The sequence below is a fragment of the Lygodium microphyllum genome, chromosome 16 (assembly GCF_053477565.2).
Source record: "Lygodium microphyllum isolate KBCC chromosome 16, Lygodium_microphyllum_v1.1.10, whole genome shotgun sequence".
NCBI lineage: Eukaryota > Viridiplantae > Streptophyta > Polypodiopsida > Schizaeales > Lygodiaceae > Lygodium > Lygodium microphyllum.
This window is the reverse complement of record NC_141150.1, coordinates 148511289-148518788: the sequence shown is the minus strand read 5'-3', so window position 1 is coordinate 148518788 and position 7500 is coordinate 148511289.

Below are 7500 nucleotides of genomic sequence, written 5' to 3'. Positions count from 1 at the left end.
GAGGTGGGGTGCGGGGGGGCGTCGTGGGGGGTGACGCGGGGTGGGGGTGGTCGAGCGGGGTTTTGGGAGGAGAGGTGGGGTGCTGTGGAGGGAGCGCGGTTTTTCGAGGTGGGGTGCGGGGGGGCGTCGTGGGGGGGTGCGGTGGGGTGGGGGGGTGCGCCGTGTCATGGGGGAGTGACGCGGGGTTGGGGTGGTCAAGCGGGGTTTTTGGAGGAGAGGTGGGGTGCTGTGGAGGGAGCGGGGTTTTTCGAGGTGGGGTGCGGGGGGGCGTCGTGGGGGGTGACGCGGGGTGGGGGTGGTCGAGCGGGGTTTTGGGAGGAGAGGTGGGGTGCTGTGGAGGGAGCGCGGTTTTTCGAGGTGGGGTGCGGGGGGGCGTCGTGGGGGGGTGCGGTGGGGTGGGGGGGTGCGCCGTGTCATGGGGGAGTGACGCGGGGTGGGGTGGGTCGAGCGGGGTTTTCGGAGGCGTGGTGGGGTGCTGTGGAGGGAGCGGGGTTTTTCGAGGGGGGGTGCGGGGGGGCGTCGTGGGGGGTGACGCGGGGTGGGGGTGGTCGAGCGGGGTTTTTGGAGGAGAGGTGGGGTGCTGTGGAGGGAGCGCGGTTTTTCGAGGTGGGGTGCGGGGGGGCGTCGTGGGGGGGTGCGGTGGGGTGGGGGGGTGCGCCGTGTCGTGGGGGGGAGACGCGGGGTGGGGTGGGTCGAGCGGGGTTTTCGGAGGCGTGGTGGTGTGGCGTGGAGGGAGCGGGGTTTTTCGAGGTGGGGTGCGGGGGGGGCGTCGTGGGGGGGTGCGGTGGGGTGGGGGGGTGCGCCGTGTCGTGGGGGGGTGACGCGGGGTGGGGTGGGTCGAGCGGGGTTTTTCGAGGTGGGGTGCGGGGGGGGGGGGGGGGGGGGGATATGCGCCGCGTCGTGGGGGGGTGCGCCGTGTCCTGGGGGAGTGACGCGGGGTTGGGTGGGTCGAGTGGGGTTTTTCGAGGTGGGGTGCGGGGGGGGGGGGGATATGCGCCGCGTCGTGGGGGGGTGCGGTGGGGTGTGGGGGGTGTGCCGTGTCGTGGGGGGCTGACGCGAGGTGGGGTGGGTGGAGCGGGGTTTTCGGAGGTGGGGTGTGGGGGGTGTGCCGTGTCGTGGGGGACTGACGCGAGGTGGGGTGGGTCGAGCGGGGTTTTCGGAGGCGTGGTGGGGTGGTATGGAGGGAGCGGGGTTTTTCGAGGTGGGGTGCGGGGCGGCGTCGATGGGGGGTGCGGTGGGGTGGGGGGTGCGCCATGTCGTGGGGGGGTGACGCGGGGTGGGGTGGGTCGAGCGGGGTTTTCGGAGGCATTTGTGGTGTGGCGTGGAGGGAGCGGGGTTTTTCGAGGTGGGGTGCGGGGGGGGGGGGGGGCGTCGTGGGGGGTGCGGTGGGGTGGGGGGGTGTGCCGTGTCATGGGGGAGTGACGCGGGGTTGGGTGGGTCGAGCGGGGTTTTTCGACGTGGGGTGAGGGGGGGTGGGGGGGTGCGCCGTGTCGTGGGGGGGTGCGGTGGGGTGTGGGGGGTGTGCCGTGTCGTGGGGGGGCTCACGCGAGGTGGGGTGGGTCGAGCGTGGTTTTCGGAGGCGTGGTGGGGTGGTGTGGAGGGAGCGGGGTTTCTGGAGGTGGGGTGCGGGGGGCATCGTGGGGGGGTGCGGTGGGGTGGAGGGTGCGCCGTGTCGTGGGGGAGTGAGGCGGGGCACGGTGGGTCGAGCCTGGTTTTTGGAGGAGTGGTGGGGTGCTGTGGATGGAGCGGGGTTTTTCGAGGTGGGGTGGGGGGAAGGCGCCGCGTCGTAGGGGGGTGCGGTGGGGTGGGGTGGGGGGGTGTGCCGTGTCGTGGGGGGTGACGCGGGGTGTCGCGATGCCCCCTCCCCCCCACCATGCCCCGACATGACGCGACGCGCCCCCTCCCCAACATAACATGACAACCCCCCTCCCCCCCATCAGACATCCCCCCATCCCCCATGACACGACACGACGCGATGCGCCCCCCCCATGACGTCCCCCCCTCAAAAATTCGCCTCCCCCCTCAACACACACCACCCCCCCCCCCCCCCCCTCAAAAATTCGGCCCCCCCATGACATCCCCCCCAGCCCCCATGACACGATGCGACGCGACGCGCCCCGCCATGACACGACACGACACGACGCGCCCCCCCCTTCCCCCCTCAACACACACCACACCATGTCGCGACGTGCCGCGCCCCCCCCCCCCCATGACATCCCCACCCCAGCCCCCCCACCCACGACACGACATGATGCGACGCACCCCCCCCCCCCCCCCCGATGACATGACACGATGCGACGCGCATCCCCCCCCTCCCCCGCCCCCCCATGACACGACACGATGCGATGTGCCACCCTCCCCTTAACACACACACCCACCCAACGCAATGCCCCCCCCCCCCCCCCCCCCCGCGCCCCATGGCCTGACACGACGCGACGTGCTCCCCTCCCCTTAACACACCCACCCACCCTCCATGACGCCCTCCATGACGCCACGTGGAGGGGGGGGGGGGAGGGGTGGTGTTTTGTGTGTTGAGGGGGGGTGGGGTGGTGTGTGTTGGGGGGGGGGGGCGAATTTTTTGGGGGCAGGGGCGGGGGAGGGGTGGGGTGGTGTGTGTTGAGGGGGGGAGCGAAATTTGAAGGGGGGGAAGGGGAGGGGTGGAGTGGTGTGTGTTGAGGGGGGGGGGGGGGATTCTTGAGGGGCGGAGAGGGGTGGTGTGGTGTGTGTTGAGGGGGGGGGGGGGAGGGGTGGTGTGGGGTGGTGTGTGTTGAGGGGGGGGCGGGGGTGGGGAGGGGTGGTATGGCGTGGTGTGTGTTGAAGGGGGGGGGCGAATTTTTGGGGGGGGGAAGGGGCGAAATTTGGACGGGGGGGCGAATTTTTTGGGGGGGGGGAGGGGTGGGGTGGTGTGTGTTGAGGGGAAGGCGAAATTTGGAGGGGGGGAAGGGGAGGGGTGGTGTGGTGTGGTGTGGTGTGTGTTGAGGGGGGTGGCCGAATTTTTTTGGGGGGGGGGGGGGGTGGGGTGGTGTGTGTTGGGGGGGGGGGGCGATTTTTTTGGGGGCGGGGGGGGGGGGGGGGGGGGGGAGGGGTGGGGTGGTGTGTGTTGAGGGGGGGGCGGAATTTGGTGGGGGGGAAGGGGAGGGGTGGTGTGGTGTGTGTTGAGGGGGGGGGAGGGGTGGTGTGGTGTGTGTTGGGGGGGGGGGGGGGGTGGGGTGGTGTGTGTTGAGGGGGAAGGGGTGGGAAATTTTGGGGGGGGGGGGCGAATTTTGGAGGGGGGGGGGGAGCGGTGGTGTGGTGTGGTGTGTGTTGAGGGGGGGGGCGAATTTTTGGGGGGGGGAAGGGGCAAAATTTGGAGGGGGGGTGAATTTTTGGGGCGGGGGGGGAGGGGTGGGGTGGTGTGTGTTGAGGGGGGGGCGAAATTTCGAGGGGGGGAAGGGGAGGGGTGGTGTGGTGTGTGTTGGGGGGGGGGGGATTTTTGAGGGGGGGGGGGAGGGGTGGTGTGGTGTGTGTTGAGGGGGGGGGGGGGGGGCAAAATTTGGAGGGCGGGGGGGGAGGGGTGGTGTGGTGTGGTGTGTGTTGAGGGGGGAGGGGGGGGAGGGGTGGTGTGGTGTGGTGTGTGTTGAGGGGGGAGGGGATTTTTTAGGGGGGGGGGGGGGTGGGGTGGTGTGTGTTGAGGGGGGGGGGGGGGAATTTTTGGGGGGGGGGGGGGAGGGGTGGTGTGGTGTGGTGTGTATTGAGGGGGGGGGGGATTTTTGAGGGGGGGGGAGGGGTGGTGTGGTGTTTGTTGAGGGGGGGGTGGGGAGGTGTGTATTGAGGGGGAGGGGTGCGAATTTTTGGGGGGGGGGGGGGGGGGGGGCAAAATTTGGAGGGGGGGGGGGAGGGGAGGGGGGGGGCAAAATTTGGAGGGGGGGGGGGGGAGGGGTGGTGTGTGTTGGGGGGGGGGGGATTTTTGAGGGGGGGGGGGAGGGGTGGTGTTTTGTGTGTTGAGGGGGGGGGGGGGGGGGATTTTTGAGGGGGGGGGAGGGGTGGTGTGGTGTGTGTTGAGGGGGGGGGGATGTGGTGGTGTGTGTTGGGGGGGGGGGGGGGGAAATTTTGGGGGGGGGGGGGGGGGAATTTTTGGGGGGGGGGAGGGGAGGTGTGGGGTGGTGTGTGTTGAGGGGGGTGAGGGGCGAATTTTGGAGGGGGGGGAGGGGTGGTGTGGTGTGGTGTGTGTTGAGGGGGGGGGCCAATTTTTTGGGGGGGGGGGGCAAAATTTGGAGGGGGGGGGGAGGGGTGGTGTTTTGTGTGTTGAGGGGGGGGGGGGGGGGAATTTTTGAGGGGGGGGGAGGGGTGGTGTGGTGTGTGTTGGGGGGGGGGGTGGGGTGGTGTGTGTTGAGGGGGGTGGGGGGGGGGGATGGGTGGTGTGGTGTGGTGTGTGTTGAGGGGGGGGTCGAATTTTTGGGGGGGAGAAGGGGCGAAATTTGGAGGGGGGGGGGGAGGGGTGGGGTGGTGTGTGTTGAGGGGGGGGCGAAATTTGGAGGGGGGGAAGGGGAGGGGTGGTGTGGTGTGGTGTGGTGTGTGTTGAGGGGGGGGGGGAAGGGTGGGGAGGTGTGTATTGAGGGGGGGGGGGCGAATTTTTGGGGGGGGGGAGGGGTGGTGTGGTGTGGTGTGGTGTGTGTTGAGGGGGGTGGCCGAATTTTTTTGGGGGGGGGGGGGGGTGGAGTGGTGGTGGAGTGGTGTGTGTTGGGGGGGGGGGGGGCGAATTTTTTGGGGGCGGGGGGGGGGGGGGAGGGGTGGGGTGGTGTGTGTTGAGGGGGGGGGAGGGGTGGTGTGGTGTGTGTTGGGGGGGGGGGGTGGGGTGGTGTGTGTTGAGGGGGGAGGGGTGGGAAATTTTTGGGGGGGGGGGGGGGCGAATTTTGGAGGGGGGGGGAGCGGTGGTGTGGTGTGGTGTGTGTTGAGGGGGGAGGCGAATTTTTGGGGGGGGGAAGGGGCAAAATTTGGAGGGGGGGCGAATTTTTGGGGCGGGGGGGCGAGGGGTGGGGTGGTGTGTGTTGAGGGGGGGGCGAAATTTCGAGGGGGGGAAGGGGAGGGGTGGTGTGGTGTGTGTTGAGGGGGGGGGGGAGGGGTGGTGTGGTGTGTGTTGAGGGGGGGGGTGGGGTGGTGTGTGTTGAAGGGGGGGGGGGGGGGGGCGAATTTTGGAGGGGGGGGGAGGGGTGGTGTGGTGTGGTGTGTGTTGAGAGGGGGGCCCAATTTTTTTTTGGGGGGGGGGGGGGGGGGCAAAATTTGGAGGGGGGGGGGGAGGGGTGGTGTGGTGTGGTGTGTGTTGAGGGGGGGGGGGGATTTTTGAGGGGGGGGGGGGAGGGGTGGTGTGGTGTGTGTTGAGGGGGGGGCGGGGAATTTTTGAGGGGGGGGGGAAGGGTTGTGTGGTGTGTGTTGGGGGGGGGGGGGTGGGGTGGTGTGTGTTGGGGGGGGGGCGAATTTTTTGGGGGCGGGGGGGGAGGGGTGGGGTGGTGTGTGTTGAGTGGGGGGCGAAATTTCGAGGGGGGGAAGGGGAGGGGTGGTGTGGTGTGTGTTGGGGGGGGGGGGATTTTTGAGGGGGGGGGGGAGGGGTGGTGTGGTGTGGTGTGTGTTGAGGGGGGGGGGGGGGGGCAAAATTTGGAGGGGGGGGGGGAGGGGTGGTGTGGTGTGGTGTGTGTTGAGGGGGGGGGGGGGAGGGGTGGTGTGGTGTGGTGTGTGTTGAGGGGGGAGGGGATTTTTGAGGGGGGGGGTGGGGTGGTGTGGTGTGTGTTGAGGGGGGGGCGGGGAATTTTTGAGGGGGGGGGTGGGGTGGTGTGTGTTGAGGGGGGGGGGGGAATTTTTGGGGGGGGGGGGAGGGGTGGTGTGGTGTGGTGTGTGTTGAGGGGGGGGGGGATTTTTGAGGGGGGGGGAGGGGTGGTGTGGTGTTTGTTGAGGGGGGGGGTGGGGAGGTGTGTATTGAGGGGGGGGGTGGGGAGGTGTGTATTGAGGGGGGGGGTGCGAATTTTTGGGGGGGGGGGGGGGGCAAAATTTGGAGGGGGGGGGGGGGAGGGGAGGGGGGGGGGCAAAATTTGGAGGGGGGGGGGGAGGGGAGGGGGGGGGGCAAAATTTGGAGGGGGGGGGGGGAGGGGTGGTGTCGTGTGGTGTGTGTTGGGGGGGGGGGATTTTTGAGGGGGGGGGGGGATTTTTGAGGGGGGGGGGGGAGGGGTGGTGTTTTGTGTGTTGAGGGGGGGGGGGGGGATTTTTGAGGGGGGGGGAGGGGTGGTGTGGTGTGTGTTGAGGGGGGGGGGATGTGGTGGTGTGTGTTGGGGGGGGGGGGGGGGGGGAATTTTTGGGGGGGGGGGGGGGGGGGGAATTTTTGGGGGGGGGAGGGGAGGTGTGGGGTGGTGTGTGTTGAGGGGGGTGAGGGGCGAATTTTGGAGGGGGGGGAGGGGTGGTGTGGTGTGGTGTGTGTTGAGGGGGGGGCCAATTTTTTGGGGGGGGGGCAAAATTTGGAGGGGGGGGGGAGGGGTGGTGTTTTGTGTGTTGAGGGGGGGGGGAATTTTTGAGGGGGGGGGAGGGGTGGTGTGGTGTGGTGTGTGTTGAGGGGGGGGGCGAATTTTTGGGGGGGAGAAGGGGCGAAATTTGGAGGGGGGGGGAGGGGTGGGGTGGGGTGTGTTGAGGGGGGGGCGAAATTTGGAGGGGGGGAAGGGGAGGGGTGGTGTGGTGTGGTGTGGTGTGGTGTGTGTTGAGGGGGGGGGGGGAAGGGTGGGGAGGTGTGTATTGAGGGGGGGGGGGGCGAATTTTTGGGGGGGGGGAGGGGTGGTGTGGTGTGGTGTGGTGTGTGTTGAGGGGGGTGGCCGAATTTTTTTGGGGGGGGGGGTGGAGTGGTGTGTGTTGGGGGGGGGGGGGGGGGCGAATTTTTTGGGGGCGGGGGGGGGGGGGGGGGGGGAGGGGTGGGGTGGTGTGTGTTGAGGGGGGGGGGAGGGGTGGTGTGGTGTGTGTTGGGGGGGGGGGGGGTGGGGTGGTGTGTGTTGAGGGGGGAGGGGTGGGAAATTTTTTGGGGGGGGGGGCGAATTTTGGAGGGGGGGGAGCGGTGGTGTGGTGTGGTGTGTGTTGAGGGGGGAGGCGAATTTTTGGGGGGGGGAAGGGGCAAAATTTGGAGGGGGGGCGAATTTTTGGGGCGGGGGGGGGAGGGGTGGGGTGGTGTGTGTTGAGGGGGGGGCGAAATTTCGAGGGGGGGAAGGGGAGGGGTGGTGTGGTGTGTGTTGAGGGGGGGGGGGAGGGGTGGTGTGGTGTGTGTTGAGGGGGGGGGTGGGGTGGTGTGTGTTGAAGGGGGGGGGGGGGCGAATTTTGGAGGGGGGGGGAGGGGTGGTGTGGTGTGGTGTGTGTTGAGAGGGGGGCCCAATTTTTTTTTGGGGGGGGGGGGGGGCAAAATTTGGAGGGGGGGGGGAGGGGTGGTGTGGTGTGGTGTGTGTTGAGGGGGGGGGGGGATTTTTGAGGGGGGGGGGGAGGGGTGGTGTGGTGTGT